We start from the raw sequence: 14,170 nt of genomic DNA on the forward strand, positions 1-14,170 counted from the left end.
TGTTCGAACACTGAGTAGTTTATAAGTTGTACAATTCCTGTCTGGAATGCTTACATGTGCTTTATAAGCCTTCAGGCATTTCATAAGCTTTCAGACTCTTTTCATAATGTACATCAGTTCCTTGGCTTACATACTATGTTTTGTACCTCCATCCCTTGTTCCTTTGGAAGCTAGCACATTTTAATGTATGTTGTGTAGGTAACATGATAATATGGCCTGCCCATTGGTGGGATTCTGCATGGGTTGGTATTGCCAGTGTTTGCATTTGTTTTGTGATGGTGTATGTGCCTGGGCACTCCTGTACTTAATACCTGCATTGTGGACACATGAGATGTTTCAGTTTGTGTCTAGGCCTGTGTATGTGAATAAATAAACAATAAAACATTGGTGAGAAGCACTACTCAGGTCTTCACTGTAACTGGCTACACTTTCCCCAATGGTCCCTCTTCTGGGACTCTGACCCTACCACTTGTTCCAAGCCTTAGTCACTCTGCACACCTGTTAATGTCTTCAAAACATGTACCACCCCAAATAGAGACTCTTACACCTTACCGAGCGTGGCTGTAGCATGTAATTTTGCCTTGGCACCCTCTGGATTTTTTGGGTTAAGGCTTCACCCCAGCCCCTGGCATCCTTATATTCCAAAAATCTGATGTTTAGGTGAAATTTTGCTTCCATGTCCCCTCCCTTGGACATTGCCTCAGTCCAGACTCCACCTCTGAAAAAGCCCACCAAATAGTGAACATCCCTCAGAGATGCTCAAAACCACTCCCACATTGTATTGAAACAGCAACCCTGAGAACAAATATATGTTTCTCTGGTCTTCCTTCCCCTGCCTCCCTGGGAGCTTTTGTATCCACTAAACCTGAGCTTTTTCTAATTCTTTTTTTTTTTATTTTGCTTTGTTTTTCGGTTTGATTTGGATTATTGTGTTGGTGGTGAGTTTTATTGGGCTGCAAAAATTTTACATCTGGAGGTCCCACCGACAGGTTTGCTTTTCTCACATGCCAAGGGTCACATCCTGGGTAAACACCTCCCCACCCCCCCCGCTCATGCCAGGCTAATATCGGCTTTGTCTGGGTAACTTCCGATTTCCAAGTTCTTGCCTTTAGAGGCCCAGCGAGTCATACAATTCAGGCTGTCCTAGAAATATGCATTCTTTCCAGGGTCCCAATCTGACCAGAATAAGGACCTGCCTTTTTCCAGGGATTAGGGTCTCCCTTGTCTTTCTGGGATCCTTTGTCAAAATACATCCTGTTAAGGAATTTCTTACACCCATCTGGTTTTTGTGCCCCAAAGTATATCACTGTGGATTCACTGTGCTAAACATAGAGTCCCAAGTCTAGGGATGGACTTAGAAAAGGAATGCTGACAATTCGATTCCTGATCTCCAAATGCCCTTGGGCCTCTTTGTATAAAATCTTTTTCAGTTGGGAATATCTGACACCTTATGTATCTTATACCTAAAATATGTTTTCCTGGCACAAAACAAACAAGCCCCCAAAGGCCCATGATTTCTGGATGCTATGCTTCTTCTCCTGTTCCCCCTCTCTAACCTCCATCCTTGCTTCTCTAGTTGTTTGTTCTTGGACTGACAGATAGTCAGTCTTACGTTATAAGGAGTAAAGAAAAATAAGCCATTTAAAAATGGAAAATTAACAGAGGGTCTGGATTATGTATATAATTGTGCAATCTTTATATTTTGTTGACCATTTATGAACTAAGTACAGAGAGACATTTCATAGTGTGGGCTGCTAAGCTAAACCAGCATGTGTATTTTAAAGGTATCATGACTTACAAACTTGAGTCTAAGAATATGTTGTTTTAGAAATGAGGTTCTTCTTTTGTTTTTAAGAAAATGAGAATTTATGGATGGCTTCCAGATCAATATGGTTTGATAGATCACGCCCCCATGATAGGTTGTAGTGAACACCCTCAATAAGTACTTCGCCCAGCTGCTGACTGCGATGAACCTAGCACACAGGATACACCATCGAAGACCTGATTAACAGTGCCTCCAATCAGCTGGAGGCAGGATGGAAGATACTAAGCCCATATTCCCAAATATTGTGTATAAATGTTTATTTACATTTAAAGGGAGATATGCTATAGAGTTGGATACATTGCATTAGCATGCATTTTGGTTTACTGATAGAAATTTAAGGTCAATTTTGTTATATGTATATTTCTGTGTTGGATCCCAGGCCTTTCCTAGCTCCTCGAGGTGCTATGCAGGACTGTTTACCCAACCAGTCTAAGCTTCCTGCCATCTCCTCTGCTTGCTCCACTGGCTAGGGGAATTAGCATAGAGAGCTTTAGCCTATATTGGCATGGTAATTCCACCTGCAAAGAAAGGTTCTTGCAGCGGCGCCTGCCACGTCTGTCACTGCAGCTTGCTCAGTACCCCTCCCCGGTTCCTCCTGTCACTCAGCACCAGGCGCCCAACACCTTGATCTCACTCCAGATGGAAGGGGGTTCTCGTGCTTCGGCCCCCAAGTATTTAAACCTGGAATTTCGCAGAATAAAGTTGACATTTATGTTTTGGGCAAATGATCCAGGTCTCTGTGTGTGTGTGTGTGTGTGTCTGTTTTTAACTCCTAGGACATTGTTCCAAGCTCGTGGTTCGATACGGGAAGCGTGCACCCGTATCGGGGAATAGGGGCTCTCAGAATTGGGTGGAACATTTCTGCTCTTGATTAAGGTTTTGTGATTGGGTATTTCATTTAAAAATATAATGTGTAATTAAGAAAAATAGGTTATTAGATAGCCATCTATAATAGTCAAGCTTGTAGTCACATTAGTTAGAATTTTTAGATGTATAGAGATATATTTCAATTAGATAGGTAATCTTCAAATCTTTCAGAATATGGCATTTAAAGTGTGTTAAGAACTTAGGACTTTTCATGACAACGACACACTTCTGCTCCTAGCAGCACCAGTCTACTTCAAGAGGAAGATGGGCATTAAAGAGGCTCCCTATGGAGTTTGTGAGATGAACCGGACATGCAGGATCCACAGAGAAATGACTGATAAAACTCGCCTAATCGTGAGATGATTTTTCAGGATTCCTGCTTCATGAAAGTATCTGCGAGACATTCTGAAGGATACAGAATACCGAAGAGTGTTTGTAAATGCCTATAAGATGTTGAGAAAAGTTGGATTAACCAATAATGTGACGAAGCATGGTACTGATCTGATGATACTAGTAAAATTTGATATTGACCAATAATGCTGAGAAATATGATATTGACCTAATGGTTTTTGTAACCGCTGAGAAAAGTTTGTCATACCATGTAAATGATGGGGTTTAATGCGTATGTTAAAGATTTTTAGATTTTGATACAATGTATAAGATTTAAGAGGTTCTCCTGTTAAAAGAAGTCTCCCATTGGGGGATTGATTTATATCAGTGAGTGATTACAGTCTGTCTGAAATTTCACTTAATTGAAACATTACATAAGAGAAGAGGGTGGTTTCATGGCAGCCTTGGCTTTATCAGGTGCAGAGATTAACAAGGGAATAGGGACCAGAGAGAATGTTGAACTTTTCAGTTGGAGTGCTGTTACACAGAAGAGAGGTCAGTAGGACCCTGTCAGCCCTGAATCACACCTGGATAAATTATAGGTAATTATTTGTGGGAAGTACTACGTGCACTGGTGGATCCCACTACAGCCTTGTGCCTCACAAGTAACTTCCCTGAGCCTCTTACAGGTTGGATGCCCTTTGCTTATCGCCAGGGTAACACATTCAGTTCCTGGGACACATTGCAATGCTTTAAATCTTGCTTGCTTACGTACACCAGGACTAAGAGCAGTGTCAGACCAAAGAATAGTCCCGCCATGTCACCAGCCCTCTTACTATGAGCAGGTATGTATCTTGAAGAATTCTGCAAACATGCATTTACATACATCCATGTGTCCCCATGCATATACTCGGTTCTGTTTTCTTGGCATAAAAATAGGCCCATACTTCAGAGTGTCAAAACATTTGGTTTTTATCATTTTCCTTGAGGACTAGGTAATTTTCCATGTCATCTCATGGAACACCATCACATGGTGTTTGTAACATGTAATGTACTGCCTTATTTGTGTCCAGATGTAAGGACCTTGACCTGGCTCTTTACAGTTTTCAACTTTTCACATGATTCTTAAGTACCCTCATTCCAGAGTCTGTTTCTCTAGAGGAGAAACAGGGACACAGAATTTGAAGGCCACACTAAGCATACATTTAAAGAACCTCTAGTGAGTGTATCTCTAAGAAAGAGTTGTGAATCTGTAAGCCCAGGGTGGTGTTCACTGTCTTCAGCCTTGTTCATTTGGTTATCCCAGATACATTCCTCGAATGCCCGAAATCCGTATAGAAATTGGCTCTCCACCTGCAAACTCAGTGTCCAACATCTACTCTGTGGGTGTCTGGGCTTTGAATTGGGGGCAGTAAATGGGAGAATATGCATTAATGTTCCAGAGCAGAATCTAGGAGCCACACAATTTAGTGGATGCATAATTACCACCTCAGTTGGTCAGTACATGGTGCCCTAAGACAGGGACTGCTCATTCCCAAATCAGCAAGACAAAGTTCTGCCCATTGGAGTCTATGTATGGCAATTATGGCAGTGTCCCTAACAGAAGCCACACATTAGTGTGCAACAGATATGGCTGTACAAAGAGTACATTGTAAGTGGGCATGTGCAGTAAATCCTTGTGTAGAATCTCAAGGAAGGATTGATGGTGTGTGGACTGAGAGGGAAAGTCTCTTATAGAATCCCTTCATTTGGAAATGCCTGATGGATAGAGAAGCCTCCACGGACTGATTAGAAATATATCCAGCCATGTAGATGTTGGGCTTTCTAATGAACCATCTCTAGGTCATGACAGAAAGGCTAAAGCAATGCATACCTGAGTGGCTGCCCAAGTGGCAAAGCACAGATCATGTCCTCTGTGGCCTGGGGGAGCCTGAAGGAGCCATATAATTATGACATTGATAGTATTTAATCCAATCACCAGCCTGGCCACAGAAAAGGATGGAGTCCCCACCTCATATGGAAACCACGGCAAGAAGCAGAATTATGGGGTCAGGTCCCTGACACAGGAAGTCAAGGAGAGCAGGGAGATTTCAATGGGAATGAAAGGGATGATACAGGAAAGGCAGGGGGCTTAGAGGACAACGAAGGAACATGTCTGGCCCTCTGTCTAATCACAGGGCCTCATTCTGTGTTCTGATAAGGCTCCCTGTCTCTTCCTCAGAGCAGAATTGTTGAGAGATGTATCCTGTTTGATCTGCTTCCCTTTCAGGAGAACAAAGGTTTTTGGGCTACCTCCTGGAGATATATTTACCTACAGTTACTTATTATGCACCAGAGGCCTCCTGAATCAGTAGGAGATCACCTGAGAGTGGACAGTGGGTACCAGATCATCAGCCTTCACATTGGAACCTACTATTTCCTAAGTGCCAAGAGGATCCCACATACATCCTTAGATAGATAGATTGTGTGGATTACAACCAGTATTGCCAGGTGGTGTCAGTCAAGTTCATGGAGTAACTGACCCAGTGCAGGGGCATCACATGATCTGTTCAAAGTCATAAAGATGACTCATACCAAACCTGGGACTTGACCCTAAGTCTGACTGAGAGGTGTGCACATCCTGTGTCCTCTGAGCCACATGAAACTCTCCCAGTCTGACTCAGGCCCACTGCCACTTGTCCACAGTGCCAGCTCTCAGGTAGTCCTGTTATCTTCAGTATTAGTGACTGACATCTAGTAAATCACACCAAATATACCAGCATTACAGAATCGTTATTCTCCCAGAGTTTCTTGGATCAGGGATTCTGCATGACTTGTCTAGGTCTTCCACTTTTCACCCTTGCTGACACCTATTTGTAATCAAAGTGTCAGATGCCCAAGGACTGTGATCTCATAGGTTGACTGAAGGTGAGACAGAATCCAGTTCCTAATGGGCTGCAGCATGAGGGCCTCAGTCTGTTTCTGTCTGTTAGATGTGTTTCTGCCACCAACTCATTGTAAGCTGTTCATCTGCACAGGGACATGTGCAGTTCGTACTGGAGGGAGGAAGTTTGCCTGCTAGTGGGAAGGCTTAGTCTTGTGACGGCCTGCCCTTGGGAAGCAAGGACTTACTACTATAGTTTCCAACTGCTGTTGGCTACAAGCATGGCGTTGGGTTGGGCCATTTCATCAGGACACAAGTGCCTGGAAGGAGGTTGTCACTGCGGGCTGTGTTAGAAGTGTGCTTACCACACGTTTCTGCACTATTTGGAGTATGCAGTAATGAAAGGTTGTAGGGGGACTTGTTCAAGGAAGGAAGGGATTAAATGTAGATTTGAGAACACTGAATGCATTCCTAATACTTAAGGGACAATTCCAGGGAAAGCAACAGCATTTATAGCAACACAGATTTAAGTAACCAGTGGGGTTCCCATGTTATTTTCTGTGTTTCTTTTTGAGGAGTTGAGGTGGTTCCCTAAGACCAAGTGGAGGTTCCATGACCACTGCATGTTTCATTATAGAGCCTGGTGCATCATGGTGAGGACCTTGGTGAACTAATGGCAGTCCCTTCAGCCCAACAGATTCATTTGGCATGATTCCCAGTACCCAGTGATCCAGATTCCCTAATCAGCGCCTTCGCCAAGATCCAACCAGTTTTTGTGCCAGTAGTGTTGATGCTGTGAATTTTCTCATCATCCGGACACAGAGGTAGATCACGCTGTGTTGTAATTTTACTGAATTCTCCCCCAAAGAAGAAATAGATGGGGTGACACATTTTGACATAAACAGCCCGAGGTGATAAATGATGGAAGTCTGTTGGGTAAGGTCATTATTGTCAGAATATAAGTTATCACTTTCCTCTAAGCCCTAAATGTGGTTTCTGATTTCTGGGACATTATGGTTCCTTCTGACCCAGCTCCACAGCCTTCAGCCCACTGCCCTCTTGTTCAGCACTAGAGAAGTCACTCAGTCACTGATGGAGACAATCACTCTCTATAAAATATTTGATATTTGGTATCCTTTATGTCTCAGAGTCACTTACTGTCACCTTCAGTAAAACACATAAACCGTATACCAAGGAGATGATAAGAGGACAAAAAAAAACATTATAAACCAAATCACAGAACTGTGCTTAGCAGTTGGGCAACTTGGAAAGTAAGGACTGGGAACAGCAGACAGAACTTGGTCATCATCAGAGAGTCATGTCTGTGTCACCGCTGATCTTTGAGATTCTGAGTGTGTCTGTTGGGAAGGAGAAAAGAGGGACAAGTTGGTCCTTGAACACCTTGAGGAATTGACACATGGGCTATGGTTCTCTTGGGACATAAATGGGGACAGATAGACTTGCTGCTATGAGAAAGGCAGAGACTGTGGTCACAAATATCTGTAATCAGAAGGTGGTGGTGGAGGTTCAGAAACTCAAGGACATGATAGTGATGTCTATGCCAGCATGGGCTCAAGGCCTTGTCTTGAAACAAAGATAAGGAAAGGAAAGGGATTCCTCTGAAAAGGCAGACTATAATGGATCATAGAAAATCCCACGTTTTAAGCAGAGTCAGTCCTCTTCAGGAAAGCTATCAAAGCCTGCTCTGACATTTGCTGCCTTTTACCAAGTGCTGATTGGGAGGATTATGTGGATACAGTGGGTCCAGGGCTGTATTCATGATCCCCAGGACTCGGTGACTTCAACATATCCTACTGATATGGGCCATCCCAGCCAGCCCATATCTATATTCATTTCATAGAGCAGTGACATCCAGAGACCTGGGTCACTAGCCTTTTGTGGGCAGTGATCAATCACATTGAAGGGAAAACAGACTCCACATGCTTTTGAGTTTGCTTATCATGGGGAAGAAAGGGCGATCCAGCCACCTTCACTGTCAAGCTAGGACCCCACGCTTTCCCCTGTAGGAGAAGGTCTCCAGCCAGCCACAGTTTTCCTCATACAGGAAGGTCCTGTCTCAGCCACAGCAGGTAGAGACATTCAGATTCTTCCAGAAGTGTGCTGTGCATTTGGTGTAGGAAAGGAGTTAGTGTCAGAGGTGTGCAAACCCCTTAATCCTGTTGTGTCTGTGAACGCTGAGATCCGGTCCCTTCTATGAATTCCATCCCTGTGTCCCTGTCCCAGTTTCCCACCGCCCCTTCTGCAGATGAATACATGCTGGCCAAGCACTTGATACACTTCCCTCCCTCCTTTGAACCTTGGGATGCCTCAGTCACTTGTATATCTTTTTCTTGTCCTGTCCTCCTTTCTCCCCCAAGTCCATTCTAATCAAGCATACTACACCAAGGCCAATGGTGAAATGACTTATTGAAAGAGGTTTTCCCTACCATTTAGAATCCTCTAGCAATGATATTATAAGGCTTAAGACTTGGCATAAGGGGGAGTTTCAGATTGTTAACATCACATTTACCAAAAGGAAAACACAGTCACTTGTCAGTCACATCTTTCTAGATTCCAGCTCCATCCACATGTTGACAATTTCTGCAAACAGACAGGGAGACTCTTCCTGTATCTTAAATGGCCCATAAGCTCTCCATGACTAAAGCCCAAGGTCCACCAAGGATCTGTGATCAGACTCCAGGTTTCTCTTCCATGAATTGGTGACAGCCAAGAGACTCCAGAGGGAAGCAAAGAGGCAGAAAACGTCTCACGAGACCCTGAAGCCGGGAGCAGAAAATCTTTTTCTCTTTGATGTACTCAACATGCTGCCACACCTTTTGTTTCATAACTGGTGTTTATTGGTAGTACATAGAACTGAGTTTTGTGCCGACAGTGTCATTCAAGTATAGGAGGAAGCTTGCCTCCACAACCCCTACTCTCCCTTCTGTTCTCCTCCTGCTTATGGCAAGTGCCTCAATGTCTTCTAGACTGTTTCACTTCTTCTTTGATGTCATTTAGACATTCGTGATTTTATGAATATATAAAGTTTAGGATTCTCAAGTGTAAGAAAACATGCAAGATTTATCTGTCTGACTTACTTAACTTAAAATGCTACACTCCAAATGCAGAAGAATAAGACTATATCCCCACTTCTCTGTGGAGAAATCCATGGCAAGTGAACGACTAGGTTTACTGTAAGACCTGAAACCCTGATAATGAAAGAGGCAGATAGCATCACAGCCAAGGACTTCCTGAAAAGGCCTGTGCTTGTTTAGCAAATGAGGCCAGCAGCAAAGGGAGCAGTTAATCCACTGAAGAGATAGCGTTCAGAATGGGGGATAATCTTCACTAATCACATCTGGTAGAAGAGAACTACCTAGCTGTTGAGTCTTGAAAAAGGGCAGCATATCTGAGGATCTCTCCATGGTCCTGATCTTGAGGATTCTCTAGCCTAGTATGTAGCAGAGCTGGAGAAAAGCGTGCTAGAACATGATTGGCCTTGAGACCATGATATCTCAGATCCAGAACAATGATGTCTGTCAGAAGCAACTCTTAGTTTTACTGTAACTCTTGTGAAGAGTGCCACCCTATCTAACCCAGGCTGGCCTTGAACTCAGAATCCTTCTGTCTCAGCCTTCCTATGCTGGGGATAGAGGCATACACCAACACAACCAATGTAATGTATGGTTCTGATCTGCAGTAGGAGGAGAAAGAATTTGAAGGTGTACCATGTGCAAACATTTCAAGTTAGAGGTATCCTTGCTGACTGCTGTTTCCAAGAGCGTCTGAACTTGTACCTACCTGCAGTGTATGTCACCAGCTGGAATTCTTACAGTTTGTAGCGTTTCTCAGTTTACAACAGGATACAGGCAGCTGATTTCTATTCTGTTTCCTTCTGACTCATGACATGGTACTCTTATTCCTTTTGAGATGGCCATTTCATGTTTATATCTGCCATTCTCCAATTGTTGGTGTTCTCTTTTATTGTAGCTTATTCCTTTTTGTTCATTTGTTTGTTCATTTTTCCACTTTTGCCGTCAGAGTTCTCAGTGTGCTCCAATGTGTTTCTTCTGCATGGTTGAAATGAAGACTGTCTTGCTCTCAGGCTCATTCTTCTGTTTGCTATCTATTTCTTCTGATTCTTTAGATGATTTCCATTCACTTGCATAGTGGCTGTTTCTTTCATACTCATAATAACCATACGAGGGTGGCAAGATTTACCTGGATGTTCTGCTGGAAATAAAGCATCAATGAGACTTCAGGGGTTTCCCCTCCAGATTCTAACAGGCATCTCAATGTGTGTATGCTGGCCCTAATGCTATATCAGTACCTTGGGCCATGACAGACTGTTTCCCATCCGTAACTCCGCTCCACACCTACTTCCTCTCTGGTGTAGACATAAGAAATCACACAGAATTATAGGTTGACACAAACTGGTGTTTGGGCACATACCTGCCACCCTGTTACAGGAGACTGGATCTGGAGTGTTGTGAGTTTGAAGACAGCATGGGATACATACTGAGTTTCAGATCTTAGTCACTTCTGTATTGTTTGAGGAGACATCATGACCAAAGCAACTTTTGAGAGAAAGAAGCATTTTGTTGGGTGTTTGTTTTCAGTTTCATAGGTAAAGTCCTCAGCATCATGGCAGGGATCCTGGTCACAGGCAGGTAGACATGGTTCTGAGCAGATAGCACACAGGCGGCCATGCTGCTGGAGCAGTAGCAACATGTAAACTTACATGTTGAGACAACAACCAGGATGGTGAGAGAGCCAGAGCTGGCCCCATGGTGTGGTGTGGACTTTTGGAACCTCTCAGCCCACTCCTAGGTAAACAGCTACTTCACCAAGGCCATATCTCTTAATCCTTCCCACACGGTCCCACCAACTGAAACCAAGTATTCAAACACATGATCCTATGTAGGTCATAGTCATTCACAACGTCATAGCCACAGCGCTGGGTATAGTGAGAGTGTATTTAAAAAACACCCCCAATTCTCATGACAACCAAGGGAAACCTAAGCAACTGAAGCTCCCCAAGCATTACCACCACTCCCAACTCACTCTTAGGAACAGCCTAATCTACTGTCCCCACATCCTCACAAGTGACTCTCAGCAAACCCCATGAGAGAGAGCATCACAGAAGGGGCCCCAGAATAGGTGTGATGGACAGAATGCTATATGATCCTTGAGAGAGATGGGAGCCAGGGCCAGATTCGCCACTGACTGTGACTGTTACTTAGACCGTTACTTAGCTGCCTCTACAGGCCTGATTCACTAAAGTTTTCCGTGCAGCAGCAAGTGTTGATGGCTGCAGAATAATGTGATTTCAGCTGAGGTGAAAAGTCTGTGCTATCCCCAAAAAACCATTTAGCCAGCACACATTCCTCCTCTCTGTCCTCTAGGTACTGTGAATTACATCAGGACTTTATGTAGGCATAAAGGAGCAATAAATATCCTAAAATATAAGAAAGGCACGAAACTCAACAGCAAAGGAAACCTACAGCTGTCCCTGTGTGAAAATTGACTGAAGACCTGTGCAGACATTGTTAAAAGGACATGTACAAATGGCCAACAGATAGGGACAAAGGTCCTTGACAATAATCATCTGGAGAATGGGAATCAAATTTTCAGTGAGAGATCATCTCACCTTTTGTGCTGGGCTTACCATCAGAGTTGGGAATTAGTGCCAACAACGAGCAGAGTTACCCCTTGTACAAGACTGTTAAAGTGGGAATTGTTAAAGCAGCTATTGAAAACACTGTGCATGTGTCTCCAGACATTAACGTTAGAACTTCTATGCATTTTAACTGTACCTGTACTGGGGTTATATCCCAAAAGCCCTAAAGTCTGTTCTCCAAAAATATCTGAATTCCCACACTGACTGAGGCATCACCTACAGTACCTGTCCTAGGGACATAATCTAAATGTCTGTTAGTGGGTAAATACATCAAGAATATAGCTGGATCTGGGGGCAAAACCTGCAATTACAGGCACTTGGAAGGCTGTGCCAGAAGGATAATAAGTTGATGACTTGCCTGGGCTACAGAATGAGCTTAAGTATAAATGCTGTGCAAATTAGTGAGATACAATTGCATTTCCTTCAGTTTTAAAATGGACTGGGAATTTAGCCTATTGAGAGAGTGTTTACTTGCCAAGTGCAAAGACTGACATTCAACCTACGGGCTCTGTAAAAAGTACTCGTCCTAGAGTGTAGGACCCCACCTCTTCTGTGGATACCCACACCCAATCCAGGCAAGCGCTTTTCCCGAACTCGGGCCCACGAGAATGGACGACTGTCCTGGGGGTTTAAAGAGACACACACAAAAGAGACCTTGCTCACTTACCAAGAGTAAATGGCCACTTTATTAAACTCATGTCGGGTATTTATACCAGTGGGCAAGGGGGATCAAAAGGGCAAGGCCTCCTCCCATCAGGAGCAGAAGAAGGAGATTAAAGGCCCTGGCGCCTCAGGCAGAATCAGCTGGGAGAGGCAGGCTATGGGCCCACTGCTAGAACCTTGATTACAGGTGGAATCACCATAACAAAGAGAGCCAAATTCTTCCTAAGCTATCCCCTCAAGCCAGTGCTAGTGCAGAATCTCCAGGGAGCCGGAGGTCACACAGCCCTGCGAATCGCCAGGAAGAAGGGAAAAAGACCTTGGTACCTACAAGTCTCCCTTTAAATATATATAAAATATGATGACTAGCAGCTGTCTTAGGCATGTCGGTCGTTGGGTCAGTTCTCTAAACCTGTCTACGGGAATGTGTTCAGGTCCAAACACACCCCTTGTCTTAGGCGAGACCGCCCCCCCCCCCGTGCAATAAACCGGTCATTGCTTCACTAGTCATACATTGAATCCAGCCACATTTATGTTGTAAGATACTCCAAGGCGAACGCCAACTAGGGCCAAGCGGTGGCGGACCTGAAGCCATTGGCCAGGTGAAGACGCTCCAGCGTACGTACACATAAGCATTCCTGGAAGAGACAGTGCTTGCACAATATCTGAAACATTGGCTCAGAATAGAGCCCCTTGAGTAGGGCTACAGCACCAGCAAATGGGACCCCTGGTATGACTAGTCAAACTAAATTAGAGTCAATTAGCAATTTTGTATTCCGGGGTCCGAGAAAAAGCAGCAAAATCTTAACCTGCGACCAGCAGAGGTCAAAATCCACACCCAGTTGTAAAGATTAACTACAGCGTCCAATTGTGAATTTAAATTACTTGATAGTTATGGTAATTCTGTCTATCTGGCAAGGTTTTAGCCTTGAGCACCCAACACTGCAAACAGGGCAGGGGAGGTAGCTGCTTTCCCCTCAGGGGGTCAAGCAGCCTTGGCTGAAATGGACAGATCAAGACAGAGCAAGACAGAAAGCTGGGAAAGGGGTAAAATCAGGCGCTGGATCATCTCTCAGGAATCTGCCAACTCCGCTGCAGCCTCTGCCACCATGTCCTTGGGATCTCTTGATCTCGCCTCGTCCTCAGGTCTCTGAGTAGAGGAATCCACGGTCCATACCAATCGCTCAGGGACGGGGTGCTTTGCATCCTGTGGAAACACACAAACCGCTCCTCTTCCCCAAATCAAAACCCGGTCTGGACCATGTACATTAGTGCATGACCTGGACCATGCCAGACGCTAGCTGAGGCAAATCCTGCCTGCATGCGCCATTGAAATTTTCTCCCCTCGTGGGTCTCTGGGAGCGATGTGCTTAGCAGTTTAGGATCTAAACTACAACCAAGCAGGCTTGGACATATAGAGATCTGTAGGTCTCTGTCTCCAAGGAGCAAATTCTATTGGCCTGTGCCATTGCAACCGGCCTAGATATTGGGCTGAATTAGCCAACCTCAAAACATCATTTTTTATTGGCCTGCACCATCATAGCACATTTTGAACTGGGCTGAATGGTCAGTCCCAAAACATCTTTTAGAATCAGTTCCGTCTGGACTGCATCGTTACATGGACTGGGTTCCAGGGCTGAATAAAAATGAAAAAGAAATTGCCAGTGTCCCCTTCTCCATGCATTCTGTATTTTCCCAGTTGTGGAGTCTCGCCTGCCTGCTCCTGCCACTGTGAACTCTGTCACATCCCACCCCACTTACAGCCTGGATTAGACCCTTTTAATCTGTGAGCTGTTTTTGAAAGCAATAAAAACCATAACCAATACAAACTCCAACTGTTCTCTATCTGTGGGTCCGACCTGGCTGTCCTACAGAAGTAGAGAAGAAGGGCTTTAGGCTTGAAATTCTGTTGTCTTCCTGTACACTTTCTGGCCTCAGAGAAGAC

The sequence above is a fragment of the Myodes glareolus genome, chromosome X, assembly GCF_982192425.1.
Source record: "Myodes glareolus chromosome X, mMyoGla1.1, whole genome shotgun sequence".
NCBI lineage: Eukaryota > Metazoa > Chordata > Mammalia > Rodentia > Cricetidae > Myodes > Myodes glareolus.